The sequence below is a fragment of the Girardinichthys multiradiatus genome, chromosome Y (assembly GCF_021462225.1).
Source record: "Girardinichthys multiradiatus isolate DD_20200921_A chromosome Y, DD_fGirMul_XY1, whole genome shotgun sequence".
NCBI lineage: Eukaryota > Metazoa > Chordata > Actinopteri > Cyprinodontiformes > Goodeidae > Girardinichthys > Girardinichthys multiradiatus.
The window spans coordinates 31,558,505-31,575,811 of NC_061818.1; the positions used below are offsets into that span (position 1 = coordinate 31,558,505).

The 17,307-nt window shown below is 36.4% G+C and overlaps 1 protein-coding gene across 3 annotated transcripts in view; it reads left to right on the plus strand.

The window, feature by feature from the left end:
• LOC124864740 (signal transducer and activator of transcription 5B-like) overlaps positions 1-17,307 on the plus strand; it is an 88,806-nt gene that overhangs the window by 23,581 nt on the left and 47,918 nt on the right. Inside the window, exon 1 of one of the 3 annotated variants that reach the window (XM_047359633.1) lies at positions 16,844-16,940. The exons of the other annotated variants lie outside the window; for them this stretch is intronic. The gene's annotated coding sequence lies outside the window, so the exon portion shown is untranslated. Of the gene's footprint in view, positions 1-16,843; positions 16,941-17,307 lie in introns of those variants that run through there. 3 annotated transcript variants of the gene reach the window in all.

Genomic DNA, 17,307 nt, shown 5'->3' on the forward strand with positions numbered 1-17,307 from the left:
AAGCACTGGCATCATATTTAGCGAGGAGGAGAAGGAAGAATAAAATCTTGAGCACCAAATCCTAGGATTGTCTGTGACAAATAGATTTAGACTTTGTGTGTGATTTTTTCTGACCCTGCAGCACTCATGATTCTGTATAGAAACACTCCTCACCTGCAGCCTCTGTATCTGCACTGGGGCCATGCCTGACATTACAACATTTACAAATGGAAATCATTTTCTCTTCTGCAGCAAAACTGCCCTTATAAGTACAAGGAAATAAGAAATAGTAAATGATAAATTATAACCCCCCCATTCATAACCAACCTATGAGTAATGACCTTGTCATTGAGGAGAAGAATATTCCTCTTCAAATCAAAAACCCTTTTGCAGCAGTATCCTTCAGAAGACACTCCAAAGCTAAACAGAAGATAGGTAAATCTCACTTTAGCATGATTCACATTTATTTTCATTTAGACCCGGAAATTTAGGAAAACAATTGTAGACGTGATTCACTTAGCAACTCTGTACTGCATATTTGTGCCATTATTACAGGTACAATATTATTGTGAGAGTTAAGAGCAGCTCATTCAACACTGATTTTGCGAAGTTCTATTTCTAATTTTGTAATGGCGTTGGAGAATACATGTGCCCTGTCCCACAACATGCTAGTAGTGTTGCTAAGCAACATACAGCTTATCAGGTATGATTTCAGTACAATGTACACCTTTGCTACCGGCTACGGTGGCTTGTTAAGTCTAAAGGGCCGTACGTTTTATGTAGTTGGTTCAGATCGGGGACGGTTCCTATTCAGACCATAAGCGAACCACACCAGAGTCCGTATAGAACCAGACCGAGACCACCTCAAAAAGTGGTTCTTGGTCCGGTTGTTTGGTCCGGACCAGGGTTTGCTTGAGTACATTCACAGCTGAACAAAATGTCCAGACCAACGGGGTAAAATAACTCTGGTCCGTTTAAAGTGGACCAAAAGTGGCAGGTGTGAATATACACCCTTAATGCCTCAATAAAACAAATAAAATAAACTTCATTCTGCTGCCTCCTAAATTAAAGGACACAGAAATGTGGGACATTTTTAGATTGAAAATATCATGTGCAACATTTGTTATACTCTGCAGTGTCTGTCCCACTTGGCAACCATCTGTTCAACCATCCGGAAATCGAAACACGGAGTGAGCAACAACTACAGACATAACTGCATTTTATTGAAATGTATTTTGGCAAAATTTAATTGTGTGTATAGAATCTCTCAGCAGCTTATTGCAATAAAATATATGCAACTTTGATCAATCAAAACAAATATTTTCTTATTGCAGTATGTATAATTTATAGTTTATAATTCATGTTTTTTTAATATCTATTTTGATCTTTTAGAATTGTTTATTTCCAATTTAGTTTTTTTCCCAAGAGATTTTTGAGAACACTAAAATGTTTACTTCATTATTTTTGATATATATAATAACATCAGTTATTTTAGGGGAAGATTCAGGAAGAAAGTCTCAGGGAAATGTCATGTCTTAAGATTTCACTGTTCTTCAAGGGCAAAATTGAATTGTTTAAGAAAAACAATGCATTTTCAATATTTTGCTAAAAAACTGTGGGTCTGTTTTTTTTAAAGTATGAAGCAGCCCTAGATTCCATTTCTAAATCCTCTCCCTACTTGCATAAAGATACCTATTAAAACATTTTACATACGTTTAAACGTAAACTAACTTTGAATTCCTGCCACACTTATTAAACAAAGTTTAAAAGTCAATCCAGACAGAAAGTTGTCATTTTTGTCAAGCAGAAATTGAAACAAGTTGTACTAAAACAAGTATGCAAAGCATCCAGGGATTTAAATGAAAGTCTCTGCTATGTCAAAATGGCCATTTCAGAAGAATTAGATGTTCACAAATAAAACTTGTCAGCTTTTTTCCCCCTGGTCTCTGATGAATACCTTTTAGTGCTTCTGCTTTTATCAGTAGCCTTGGCCCATGTGAACGTCATCCTTTGGCTATGTCCATGTAACTGAGAAAGAGGGCAAATCTAATAAAAATTTCTTCTGTATTATTCTTGTCTTTTTCTGTTGAACGTCTCTGACACAATGTAGCAGACGAATTAAATTTGACCAGTTGTGACTTTGAAAAACAAATTGAGACACACACTGTGCTCTCTTTTTCTTCTTTGTGTGCTGAGGAACCAGCCGTTGTACTTCTTTTCAAAATAAAAAAAATTGATGCTTTGAATTCATATGACATAGTGCAACACAGTTAGTATAAAAATCCCTTAGGTTAAAGCAATTCAGCCACGACTTAAATTAACTTCAAACTTTCATTGTAGTAAGAGTAGAAGAGAAGAGGCTGATTAGCAGTTTTATTTATTAATCTTCTTACATATACAGTACTTTCTACTGTAATTCTTAACCCATCATATCTTTCTGTTGCTTATTGAAAATATGCTTGTTATTATTTAAATACCAAAATAACAACAAATTTTAAGTTTAGAGCACAATAAGGGAATCGATTACTTTAGTGTCAAACCCTATTACAATTAAATGCTAATGAAAACAAAACAAAGTTTTTTAAGATATCCATGATCTGAAAAGTCCCTATCTGAATTTGAAGGTTGTTACACATAGTAGGACCAGCCATTGCACAAGTGTGATTAGGTCTGTTTTTGTGTTTTGATCACAAAGGATCTATTATTATTTGAAGAAACATCCAATCATCCATCCAATTTCTATATCCACTTCTTCCATACAGGGTCATGGGGGAGCTGGTGCCCATCTCCAGCGGTCTATGGGCAAGAGGCGGGGTGCACCCTGGACAGGTCGCTTGTCCATCACAGAGCAACACAGAGATACACAAGACAAACAACCATGCACACACCCATTCACACCTAAGGACAATTGTGGGAGGTAGCCGGAGTACCATGAGAGAACCCGTGCATGCACAGGGAGAACATGCAAACTCCATGCAGAAAGACCTTGGGCTGGGAGACAAACCCAGGAACTTCTTGCTGCATGGCAACAGTTCTAACAACTGTGCCACCGTGCAGCCTATTTGAAGAAACATTTGGTAAAAACCTTTTTTTGTGTGCATAAATTAAAAAAAACAAAAACAATTTTCAATGTCTAAAGAAGATAGATATGACCCCTGGCAGATTTAGGTTTAATGTAATCTTTTAACTCCTATCAAAATATTTTTTCTGACTGGAAGTAATATAAACTTTTTGAATAGACACAACCAAAGTCCCAAGTTGAAACTGATAGATAATTCATTGAGTGAGTTAAAGATTAGGGTGATCATAATCATAGAGAAATTGTCAAAATACCAGTGGAGACATGCAAAACGCAGGTCAGCAGTTATAAGAAAGGTTTGATGCAGTAATCCCAATAAAGCTTTTTTCCATTGAGTATTGAGAAGGGTATAAGTATTTTTTTATTTGCCATTTTTTAAATAAAATGTAAAAAAACATATATTTTCAATATTGATGCTTAATATTGGGAGCTGTTTCGTTTGTTATCAGAAGCAAAGGTATTGGTTGGATAAAAAGAAATTTAAACAATCTGCCAGTGGTATGACAAATTTTTAGGCTTATTTGTCAAGGATAGAAAATGTGTCAAATATTCCACCAAGGTTGTCAACACATAGAAAAGCCAAATAATCTGGATCATATTTATTAGGTTGATAATGTTTGGTTTTGTATAGATTCAGGAAGTTTGAAATATTCACTGTATTATGTCATCTACACACTTTTTAAATTTTACATTTCAGTTTATATTGAAGAGACATACATTTACACATAGTGAATAGAAATCTCATGTTTGGGAATGGCAAATAATGTAAGAAAAATTAACCAGGCAATATGTACTGTATTCTTCTTTAATATCTTCTTTGATATTCTTAAATGAATTTAACTTCCAGACTGATATTAAATGATTAGCACTCATTATCACATTTGTTTAATTCGTCAAAGCAGGAAAAATCATTGCTTTGACAAGTCCTTGAATATTGAGAACAAACATCTTCAGGTTCACATTACACATTTTGACTAAGATGCTACAAGATTTTCATTTACGATTACATTTGCTCTACTTCCACAGTTAAGAAGCATAAATGACGTTCATTATGGTGTCATTTTGTTTTACTTTGGTTTCGTTTTAAATGCTCTCTTTAGAACAGTTTTCAACTGTAAGAGAAGCAAATCAAAAGTAATTCATGTAAATGTGTTATGAATAAATAGGTTAATCTAAACAGATTTCTTTTTCATTTGAATGTAGGGCTAGAAGATGATAAGTGTTGTTTAAACAATGTTAGCATTCTCAGACTTGAGACTGAAAATATATATATATTTCCAGCAGATATTATTTTTCCATTTTTCAGGCAATATGTACACAATAACCTGCACAATACGTTGATCATTTGAGTGACAGGGGGTATATTATATCTGTAAGAGATGATCCTTTGCTTTCATTTGATGTTACTCATAATCATAGCCAGTAGAAAATGTCCCCAGGCTCCCAGTTCAGCACTGCGGGAAACTGGTTACCTGGGGCCATGCTTTTCTCTTTATAGAATTAGATTTTGTCTGGCACAGTGTGGCGTATCTGTGTGCAATGGAGGAGGAGGTGCACAAAAAAGGTATAGTTTCTGTTCAAAATTGAGGTCTTTGTGTTTGATCATAGTTCGTTATCTGTTTGGTCAGATCAACTGGATCCATGAGTCAACCAGTCGTTTTGTATTTATACAGCTTCTTTCTTACAAAGTTGAATTACTGCTTTTTTCAATATAGCTACTGAATAGAAAAAAATCTGTTGTTGATTTTGATCTAAATCTGGCATTTTTAAGGACTGTTCATGTCATTGTCACAGCTAAAGAGTCACTTACCATTGATTATCTAAAGCCAAGGAATTTATACTGTTACAATTTGGCCTTTGACTAGTCAGAAAAGAAGACTTGTTGAGAAATGTTTGAGAACTCTTAATATATGTTGAAGTGGACAACAGAAAACAGAGGAACAAGTGCTCCTACAGTTTACCATCCAGTGGATCGGCTGGTACACTGGTGTGGCCAGAACCACCTGGAACTAAACCCACTCAAGACCGTGGAGATGATGGTGGACCTTCAGAGAACACCACCCCCACATAACCCCCTCACCATCCTCAACATAACTGTGTCTGCTGTGGACCACTTCCGGTTCCTAGCAACCACCATTTCTCAAAACCTAAGATGGTCTTCACACGTAGACAATGTTCAGAAGAAGGCCTAGCAGAGACTGTACTTCCTGACGCAACTCAAGAAGTACAACCTTCCACAGGAGCTGCTGGTCATCTTCTACACTGCCGTAATTCAGTCTGTCCTGTCTTCGTCCATCTCAGTGTGGTTTGGCTCATCCAGGACAGGACAGGTTCAGACTGCAACGAACAATCAGGGCTGCAGAGAGAATCATCAGGGCTGACCTTCCCTCTATCCAGGACTTACGCAGGTCTAGGGTGAGGAAAAAGGCAGCTAAAATCTCTGCAGACCCCACACACCTTGCACACAAACTGTTTAGACTTTTACCTTCACGTAGAAAACCAGCCACCACAGAGACTGTTTCTTTCCCCAGGCTGTTTATCTGATGAACACTTGAGTCAGAGTTCCAGGACAACCCCGTGCACACTTGGTCTCACGTTATATTCCATTGTACAGTCAATTGAGTATATATGTACATTTAAAAATATATTCTTTATTATTGAGAGCAAGGTGTACCAGAGTCAAATTCCTTGTTTGTCTGTAAAAACTGATTCTGATTCTGATTACTTCTGAGGTTGAAACCGGGTTCTGGGAATGACATAAACCCAACCTAACCATGTTCCAGTTGCAAGTAAAAAAAAAAAGATGTACCAGGTACTGTTTTAAGCACGTAACAGTCATATAGGAATTAGAAGTCAAGGTTTGTGTGAAATCTCAAACTTCCATCTCAACAGCATGGTTTCATTTAAAAAGCTTTATCTTGCCTTATCGGCAACGAAACAACTTATTTATTAATGCTAATTATTATTGACTTCACCAGTACTGCTTAATGCCCTCCTAAAACATGTTCTCTTGCAATAAACAAGCATCACCAAGCATTCACTGGCATACTGAGCCTGAATGCAATTGTCAGTCTTCTTGGTGCAGTCCAAGCAGCTCTTTGCAATATTGACATTGAATGCAATAATATTGCGATGACAATAAACTTGTAATATATTGTGTGATCTTAAAGGGAACGTAGTTTTTTCTGTTTTGTCCTGTTGTATTTCTGTTTCTGTTTTAATAGTGTTTACTGAAGTGTTAATTGTTATGGAAAACAATCGGGAACCCCTGATCTGGGGGATTCTGAGGTCACTCAACATAAAATGAACAAGACAACCCCAAAACTAACTAAGTTTTTCACCAAAACATGAATGCAGGAAGGTTTTGCAGACTAGACAGACAAGCAAGAATAAAGAAGGGGTGATCTTGGACATATCCATTGTTTCATCCATGTAATAACTTGTCCATGACCGAAAACATCTATTTTTCACTGTTGTTCTGACATCATTAATTGTTAACATTGTTTCTGTGACTACTAGTAGCTGTTTGGCCTTCTAACAGTTCTGTATTTAGACTACTCACAAGTCCCTATTATTGTTTTGGCACATCTACAGCATTTCATTTTATTCTTTACTTATAATTTACCTTATTAGTCTCAGTCCCATACGTAATATAGTCTAGGCTCATTTTATCATCTTTAGGTCATTATATATTTTTATTTTAATGTTTAACCTCTCCCAAAGATTTATTTTAACTTTAAGAATGAACACACAATATCTAAAGACAAGGTGCATAGTTTATTTTTCCATGGCATCTTTTTGGTGAGCAATTTGACTGAATTTTTATTTGAATAGTTTCTTTTAGCACAGTGCTGGGTTGTTTTGTTTTGTTGACTGTTCAAAAATAACCCAGTTTTGTTAATGTGACAGTGCGATGGTGACAGTATTCAGCTCTGTTTCTTGTTTAGCCTGATGCATGGAGAAATCACAGCAAAAGCTGACACAGAGGCTGAAAAGAAGAGCCTGCAGGACAGAGATGCATTGCTCTTAATGTGATTTAGCCATTAGATGTGTTCCTTTTTTTAGTGTTTATTAAGTCTTGAGAGGCACATTTAATTAAAGTTTTTCCACATTTAAATGCGATACAAAAACAACATGGACCATGTGTCATCACGATATAAATATATATAAACATGTGCAACATTTGCCTGCACGTACACACAAGCATATTACTGAGCTAATGAGTGATCTTCCTCATGTTGACAGCGTGATGGGATGTGGGTTAGAGCATAGCAACATAACCTCCAGGCAGGTTGGACAGCACAAAGATCCTCTTGTAGTCATTTGTCCCTTCTTTAGAGCTTCTGGCACAAATATTTGTCATGTGTTTCTGTGTGACACCAAGTTTACCATGTCCTGTTGTCCCATTACATTGATTTCACTGTGTGTTTCTATTTGCTCCCCTACTCACAGTTGTTTGATCATCAGTAGTGTATTGTTAACAGTTTTATAATAGTTTAGTTTTTTGTGTCATTATCTTGTTTTTATCAAATATGTTTTTCTACACTTTTTCAGATCAACTGCAGATACATTAAGACTATTATGAGGCATACACTGTGAGTCCTCCATCACGTTATTGTCTTTCCATCTTTTCTTTTAATGGCATAGGCAGATAGGATGAAGCAGAAAAATAACACCATTCTACTCGATATCATGCATAGTTTGAGGTCCAGTTAAAACAGGCTATCACAGATTTTTTTGTTAAAAACTAATCAGCTCCATAGTTCTCACAAGTTATACATACCAGAAATGTACATGACTGCTACAGAATTGACACTAATATTGTAGTAATAATAAACCTAATAATCAAATAATCCTTCGCAACGTATACGATTCACTTACATCGGGAGTCACTAATAGAGGACTGACAGTTCATTCACCGGTAGTCAATTAATCCGTTAATATAAAAAACAAAAACATAAGAGAGACATTATGTCCTGGTCAGGATATCTCATCAGGCTCACCCTGGATTCCACAGTACTGATTCCAATATACATGCTCAATTTAAACCTGGAGCACATCAAAAGCAACACACCTACTTCCACGGCATGACGTAACACATTTTTCCAAACACAGCATACATGGTAAGATAGAAAACTATGATAGCATCCTTACTTAAGAATAGCTGGAAACTTACTGAACTTGTGAAGATTCATATTCTTTTGTAATCAAGCTATACCTGATTACAGTTAAAGGCTTCTTGCCGCCAACCTCCTCGTATGGGTAGATAATAGAATATTTTATAGATTCCAGTAAACACACTATTAGATAGTAGTCCAGATAGTATGTCTGGACTATTTATTTAACATCAAAATTGCATGTTTTCTAGTTTGCTAGTATCATTCAATATAAAGCCTATCCTGTGTCATCCCTCTCTACACAAAGGCAAATTTCAGATAGCTCTGTGTAGCCACTGTTTGATTCTTGTGTTTTGCCAGAAACATTTTATTTGAAAGTATTTTCAAAAGACAGTTTATCGATCCACCTGCAGAACCCCTCTTGAAGATGCTTTGGCCTTTTAAAAGTTGATAGCTCAATCTTATCACATCGTATTTCAATGAGTGATGCCAACAGTATGTAACTCATAAAAAGTACGTAGCAAGACTGGTTACAATTGGGCAATGCCTTTGGAATTCCCATTTCAAACCTACTTGGAAATTAGATAAGTTAAATATTATTGTATATTTGTTTTATACTTGTGCTATATAAATACATTTACTTAACGGGTGACTACCTTCCCTAGCAGCTCAGAGTTGTAACATCAGCTGTTCTACTTCAGCCCCCCATCCTGTATTGAACCTTGCGTAATGCACAGAGGTCAGCAGAACACATTAGATCACAGCTAAAGTCTCTTGGAAGGGGCTTAAGGTAACAGGCTCCCTAAATTGAGAAAAATAAGAAATTTCCTTGGCTTCTAGTGCCATGGCAGGAGTTAATGTGTTGGCCCAATTGCACTAACACAGAACTGAGCATCTTAAAATTAAAATATAATTAAATCAAATATAATTTATTTTGAACTGGAGGAAATTTCTGGGGGTGTGATGTGCTACAATAGAAAGACAATACTTTTATGCAATAAAATTCTAACTATGTAGCTAGTTGTGTCACATATTAAACAAATTTAAATGAATTTGAGTGAATTGTGTGGGCAGTATTAAGGGGTTTCACACAAGCCTATATAATGCCAAGCAATTGTAACAAAGAAACAAATAAATAATTTTTGAAGCCCCGCATCTGGGAAACAAACAACACCCTCTTGCACCTTGGAAGGGCACATGATTGAGATAGTTGTCATCATTGTCAAGATAAATTTTCCTGGATCTGGTTCTCCAGCAAAAATAAATAATTCAGGATGAAGGGATCTTGTTAGACAGGTATCCGATTACCAACTAGAAATTATAAAAGCTATCTGTAATTACTTCATGAAGATGTGAGGACATAACAGAATAAAAACTAACTAAACTCTGCCTATGTGATGTGGCAGAAATTGAATTATTGAACCCATTGGCTGACTCACCTCAGCAGCACCTAATTATTAATATCCCTAATGTGGATCGAAGTTTTTAATACTCTGCAACAGAAACTAGGAGCCCCTCACACTGAGCCTTGTTCTGCTGGAAGTTTCTTACGGTTAAAGGGGAGTTTTCCTTTCCACTGCCGCTGCATGCATGCTTAGTATGAGGGATTGCTGCAAAGTCATTGACACAATGCAAGCAACTGTCCACTGTCAATACATGCTTCAAGAGGAGTGAATGCTTCAAGTCACTGACTCAATGCAATCTGCTGGATTTCCTTAGATTGAAACTTTTTTAACTGCTTTGAATAATAAACCGAATTTGACTACATTGTTTGATAACTAGGATCATTTGGAATGTATGTACCTGACTTAGAATCTGCATGATTCAATTGAATTGACCTTGTAAAGTGCCTTAAGACCACGTGTTATGATTTGGTGCTATAGAAATACACTGAACTGAATTGAATTTTCTGGACAAGAGGAAAATCATATAATTATGGATGGTGAAAATTATACAACATGAGGTCAGAAAGGGGCGATGCTGGGTTAGATTTACTGTGTAGTCTTGCATAAATGCCAAATGTTGTACACGCAGCATAAAACATATAAGGAACATGACAAGGAAAGTGACAAACGTCTTAATACCTCAATGCCATTTCTTATGAACGCAATGCCATTTCTTATGAACGCCATGTCTAAAAAGGCTTAAACACCTTCAAGTGGGCAAGTAAAAAATATATCTCCTTGAAAGGCCTTGGTGAACCATTTTTTATTGTTGTGTTAATCAATCAAAACATCAGACTGAAAGCTACTTGCAGCTTTGTGTAACATCCTTTTTGTACACATGGCAAGATTGCTTTGAATGGGTGGGTGGCACTTCAGTTTCCTAACAGGAAGTGCTTGCGCTGATGAATGGCAGTTTTCCCCAGAGGAAAGAGTGGGTGACACGAGTTTGTGTTTATTTGAAAAATCAAAGTCAGGTAAATGAATGCACCAAGAAATTCTGTGGCCCCAAAACCTGTCAGCTGAGCTTTAAAATACATGTGTTACACACTGCTAATTCTGTGCTCTCATTGTGGGAAGCTAAAAAAGGACAGCATAGACATAAATGACTGTTCAAGGACAGTTGGTCATGTTTCCTGAATGGGTAGTTGTGATCACTTGCACATCAGTACACAAGTGAATATAACCAGAGAAAGGGAGGGACATGCAAAAGTGCACACATCCTCTGTTGAAAGTTAAGATTTTTAAAACGTATTAAAAATGACACCATAATAAACCATTTAAAACCTTTTCAACCTTTAGTGTTACACATGCCCCATGAAATCCAAATGAAAAACCGGTTGATATAGTGGGGAAAATATTTTTTTTTAAATAAAAGCTGCGATATCGTGGTTGCATAAGGGGGCACACCCTATGACTAATACTTTGTTAACGTTCTTTTTGGCTCAAAAGATTATTATATACTTTCATGCTCTGCCCTGCATGCATAAATTAGGACATATTTGTTCTCCATGTGCTGATACCACATTTTATTACTGTAACATTTAGTTCTGGATAATGGCTAGGTCTTTACAAAATGTTTATTTTCTTCCAGTGATGGCATTCTATTGTTTATTTGGATGTTTGCTTAGACTCAAAGAAATCTCTATCTTCAGCCAGACATCTGAAGGTTTTCGGTCAAAATTAGCAATATTTGGAACTGTTCATATTTTATCCATCTAGACAAACCTTCCAGCTCCATCTGAAGAAAACCAACCTCAGATCATGATCCCACTACCACTGTGATTCACTATGCATATGGTGCTCTTTTTGTGATCCAGAGTGATGTTTTTGTATCAACGTATCTTTTGAAATTGTGCCCCAAAGGTTCCTGCAGCTCCCTTAGTGTCACTGGCAGCCTCATTGACCAGTTTTAGTCTTATCTTTTCATCAGTTTAGCAGAAATGCACAGTTTTTGCAGTGTCACTGTTCTCCTGTATTTTCTCCAATTACTGATGAGTGTTTTTACTGTCTTGTTATACAAAAAAAATGCCTGTAAATTTTTTATACCCTGGACTTATTTCGTTGTACAAAAATTTTAGTTTTATTATTTTTAACCTTTCTGCACACTATGCCTTTAGCAAAAATCATCCAAATGAGCAAATGTCAAATACTGCTGCAACAGTTGAGCTTTATGTTAGGTTAATCACATTTGATCTAAATCTAAAGGCTGAATCTTGAATTTTTACATAATAAAAACCTGGCAATTAGACAGGGGTAATCACACATTTGAAATTCACTTTTATTTCTACTTACTGAATGCTTCTACTGTAGATAGCTCTTTGACATAGAGCTGACAGCTGACACATTTATTAAAAGCCTGTCTCTTTATGGTATTTGACCTTTTTACAATGGTTATATTTCTGTCTCAGCCTGCAAGGAGTCACACTTGAAGGTTATCTGATCTGCAAAGGTCACATGACTTTGGGAAACCCTCGTTAATCAGAAGAAGTCAGAGTTTAGTAAGCAGTCATTTGTTTTCTATGTCTTTGTTCAACAGTACAACAAGCCTTTGCAGCAGCTTGAGGATGGGGTTTAGATTAGTTTGATTTTTGCTCTTGCGTAATGAAAGTTGGGACACAACTCTCTTATTTTGTCATCCATCGATTCCCGTGCTCATAAATATGCCATGGTTTTACGCATTGACTCCAAGAAAATTTGAATAAGTTGTTCCTTGCATCTTTGCCAGTACTGTGTGGAGGGAATGAGGAATGTTGGCTTCATGTGAAGTCCATAAATATAACACTTTGTACTTTGTAAGTGAATGAAGGGAAAAAACATAAAATCAAACTTAATTTCTTTATATAGTTGTCATTTCACGAGCTGAGTAAAATGAGTTTCTGGTGTAGTGATGGCAATGAATAGGTACTGCAGCAGCATTTGTTCTTGGTGTCTGAGAGACAATGAGAAAAATAAGCGAGAAAGATAGCGACAAAAAAAAAGCTGGCAGAGATGTGTTCAGGTAATTCATGTTAGACAACTAGAAATTTGCTTCAGTGTTAGAATGTGTTTGAAGTAGCTGCCAAGGCCATTTTCATTCATTTGCAAAAGAAGGTTGTAAAGGATAAAAGAGACTGACTGCTGGAGATCTTTGATGGGTTAGCCAACATAAAAGGTGAAGTAATCTTATGTGCATGTCTGCTTTTAACTTTTCTAGGTTTGCCTTTGACTTGGCGTGAGCATGCAGGTGGCATGAAAAGGTGCAGTGCTGAGTATGAAGTGTTTTAGATAAGGGCTCCTCATGTTTTGACTGAATGGGTTTCACTTTCACAAACACTGATTTCCTCTGCATAGTGCCTTATAGGAACATGGGTACACTGCAGCTATACCACCAGCAGAATAATTGTACAACATGTGCACAACACCCTTGCATGTTCTTCCTGTTTCAAAATCATAAAACAATTTTACCAACAGTGCAACCAAAACCCTGAAGCAGCTCTTTGACATAAATACTGGAACTCAAAACTATCACTAATGCAGTACCTAAAGTCTTCATTTCTGGCATTTTCATTTCCTATCTTCTAACCATCTGAGACAATGGAATGATAAAGTGAATCATTTAATCTAATAGTAACTTTGCCAGTAGATCAGGAGGCTTCTTCACTCATTTAGCATCATTCCTCTTGAAAACCGAGCTAATTCCCCTTTGTAGATTTGGTTATGGGAAGAGAAACACATTAGTGATCATCAATTGCAGATTTTCTTCTTGCGTCTTTGCAGCTGGCTTTGATACAGCTGTAAAGATAATTGATTATGAGTGCCATGGCTTAGGAAAAATATGCTTTTAACTGTTTTAGTTAATCAGCTTACACAGATTAATCTATTATTACTCACGATAAGGTATTAAAATGAAATTTTATCCTGATGCAATTGGTAATTGTTTGCAACTTCCATCTAATGTATATATTTGGTTATCATCAAGGCCACCATTAATACTCTCTGTTGGTAAATTGTGATTTAACTGTGATTAACCAGATGTTTTGGAAATCCAGACCTAGGCGTGCTTTCTGTCGAAACTTATATAGTGAATACATTACATGACATGAAGTAGGCTAAATTATCTCAAAAAACAATACAATATACCCCCATCTAAAGAAATTCAGGCACAGATGACATATAAAACTTTTGACCTTAGCCTCAGAAAGGTTTAAACGACATTTCTAAGGTTTTGGGACTCCAATAAACCACAGTGAGAGCCATTATCCACAAATTGAAAAAAACATGGAACAGTGGTGAGCCTTTCTAAGGAGTGGCCAGCCCGCTAAGATTAATCCAAGAGCGCATTAACGACTTTTCCAGGAGGTTATAAAAGAACCAAGAACAACATCTAAAGTGCTGAAGACCTCACTCGGCTCAGTTAGTCAGTTTTCATGGTTGAACATTGACCAAGAGACCGGGCATAAATTCCATCTTTGGGAGAGCTCTAAGGCCAAAACCACTGCTTACCAAAAAAAACACAAAGGTCCATCTCCCACGTGCCAAATAAAGAAAAAGATTATCATATTAACGACTGTCGATATGATACGTACCTAATAGTGTATTTTTCTGGGGCTGCTTTGCTACTACAGGTACTGGGTTGCCTGCCATAACCGATAGATCAATTAATTTTGTTAAAATTCCTAAAGGTTAATGTTCTTCCTTCACTTTGTGATCTTAAGCTCACTTGCACTTGGATTGTGAAGCAGGACAATGATACAAAATAGAGCAGCAACTCCACCTCTTAATGTCTCAAAGCTTTTGATGTGGCTTAGTCAAAGCACTGATCTTAAACAAGCAGCTCTTTCTCAAAAATCCTCCAGTGTGGCTGAAATTAAAAGGATTCTGCACAAAAAGAGTGGACCAAAATTCCTCCTTATTGTTAGACTTTAAAAATGTCTAATGTTAAGGGTGGCACAACCTGTTACTGGGTCTAAGGAGCAATTACATTTTCTACATAGGGTTAAGTGATAGTGTTTTTTCCCTTAATAATTTAAGTCATCTTTTGAAAACTGAGTTTTGTATTTACTCGGATTATCTGTGTCTAATATTAAATTGCTCTTGATGATCTGACACAGAACACAGTTGAAGTGGCATGACCCTATCTTGCCACTTCACCCTGAATAGTCCAATTCACATGAAACATTGCTTGCTTTTTTATGTGAGATTCATTTAGGCCTTTCAAAATTCTTAAAACATCAAAAAAACATTAAAAATAACGATGCTCATATATTTCTATGGACTTTCTGTCAGCATGGGGTATCCTGATGTTGTGTCTCTTTAGCGTCCAGGCAGGATTTAGAGCCTGTTGAGTCATGACGAGGCCAAATTTCAAAGTCCAATTCTCTTTTGTCTCTCACAAGAAGAAACTCGACCTTCTCTTTGGTTGTAGCATAGATAACACAGCTCCATGAAATCGTCATGACTTCTTGTCTGACCCGTCTGTTTGGTTACTGCTTAAAGGCAAGCACAAACAGACAGGTTAGAGGAGCTAAAAATCTTAACCCTGGTGTTAATGCCATCAGATCTGTCAAAACATTTCCAATGAGAAATATACATTTGTAAGGCTATCGTTGCTATTACCTTGGTGTTCTCTCTTAAATTTTCCTTACACGTGGCCCAGTGCTTCCTTTTTTAGCTGTTACAGCCGTTAATTGACCTGAACTGATTTTGTGCGGGCCCTAATTGCAGTTCAAGAATGATTTGGCCCATCAGCACAGATGGTTGATGCAGATGGAAAATTTTTATTTTTAATTAGGGCAAAATTATTACAGACAAGTTAAAATCTTCTTACAATTGAAAATGCTAGGTACACAAAGGATTTATCTTTTAATAACCACACTTTTTAGATTCTCTTTAATTTCGTAGTTAGTAGGAACACATCTATTCAATGACTTTTGCTCAAAATTGACTTTTGTGCACCGAAATCTGCTTTTAATCAATGTATTTAAATTGGCTGAATGCAGCAAGCATGTTGAAAGAAAGAGTGACCTGAATCATACTCTTATTGCTGAGAATAGACACATTTTTTATCAGTTCTCTTCAGTTGAGCACAAAATAATTTGTAAACTGGATACCTTTCTTTTAATAAGGCAAATATGTAAAACCCTTTTTTAAGCTTGGGTTCTACAGTGATGTATACATCCTTTTCCTGCAGAAAACCTAACTATTTAATTCAAATATTGCAGGCTCATATTTTGTTCAGCAGGAAAACAAAATAATTATATAATAGTATTTGATTAAATTTTTTTGGCCCTCGAGTACTTTTAACTTGACAATTATGGCCCCTGTGAAAAAAAAGTTTGGACACCACTGAGTTAGAGTGACAGCTTTTAATATTCAGCCAAGCAGAGTCGCTTCCAGAAAGTTTTCAGTGGAATGGCCACAAGTAATCTTGGAGATGCATATTAAAACCAAAAGCCAACACAGGATTTCAAGAGTTTTACGATGTTGTCACATGTTGGAGGGTGGGCGCCAGAGGTGGGAGCGAATGATTTAAGTAGCACTAAAAAAAAAACACAAAAAATGACAGAAAATTACAAAATAAATAAATCTTGCAGCTCATTAAAACTCTCCTAAACATATAAGACTTCCTTGCTTGGAGTGCATCACACATTGTTTGTACAATGCGTTCCACACATTTCTGATCCTTGTTAGAAAACCCCTCCAAAACAAATCAATTAATAGAACATTTTTAAATGAATTAAATAATTTCGAGCAATTATGAAATAATATTTGTTGTGAAAACAGAAATCTTTAAAGGAATTTTAAGCATTGCTGAGTTCAAGATGTAAAAAGCTATATATATGTTTTCAAGTAATTGCTCGGAACATTATTTTATTCTTCTGATATGTCTTCTGTCTCCATCTCTAAAATATTTGAGGATTTAGCTGTTTACCCACAAATCTCTTGTTAAATACTTCATCTTCTAAATTCTCATATAATATCTCTGACAAATTTGCCTGTACAAGCTTCAGTCTTTGAAAGAATTTGTTCTTTTCATAAATTATTTTAGCTTACTGTCAAGACGTGGAAAACTGAAATAAAGAGAAATCTGTTCACTGGACTTTCCCTTTCACCCTTTTCTTTACCTCCCCGGGCCTTTTGCTAAAGCTGTCTTCCCTGTGAGAAATAGACAGCTTCCTCAGAAGCACCCAAGGTTGACTCACTTCTTCCATTTGGTCTCTCTATCTCCTCTGTCTCTCTTTCTCTGGTTCTGTCTCTCTCGTTCTCTCACTTTGTCTGTCTCAGGTTAGTGGCGCTCCACTTTAGAGTTTCCTGCTGTTACATGGTAGAACAGACCTGAAGGTAAGCTTGTTTTCTCTTGATCCATGCCATATTGCCAAAGTAATCTTGTACACGTTGTGAATAGGAAAAAAAATAGAGAAGTTAGCTGTTTCGGGTTCATTTCAGGGCATTTGGAACTTGTGGAAAGAGTGAAGCAGTTGCTTGGAAAGATGTTACTTTTCTCCTAGAGGTGAAGTGTTTATGGTGAGCAGCTGCTGCAGCATGAACCTTTAATAGCTGTTAAAGTGTTAGACCTGTAAAGCAGCACAACAAATGTTTTTAGCTTTAATTCCCAGCAGTTCTTTGTGGGCATGTGTGTGTGATGCAAGGATGGTGCAGAAACAAAGCTACACACTGGTTGTCACAGAAAGAGCTGGTAGAAAGGTTT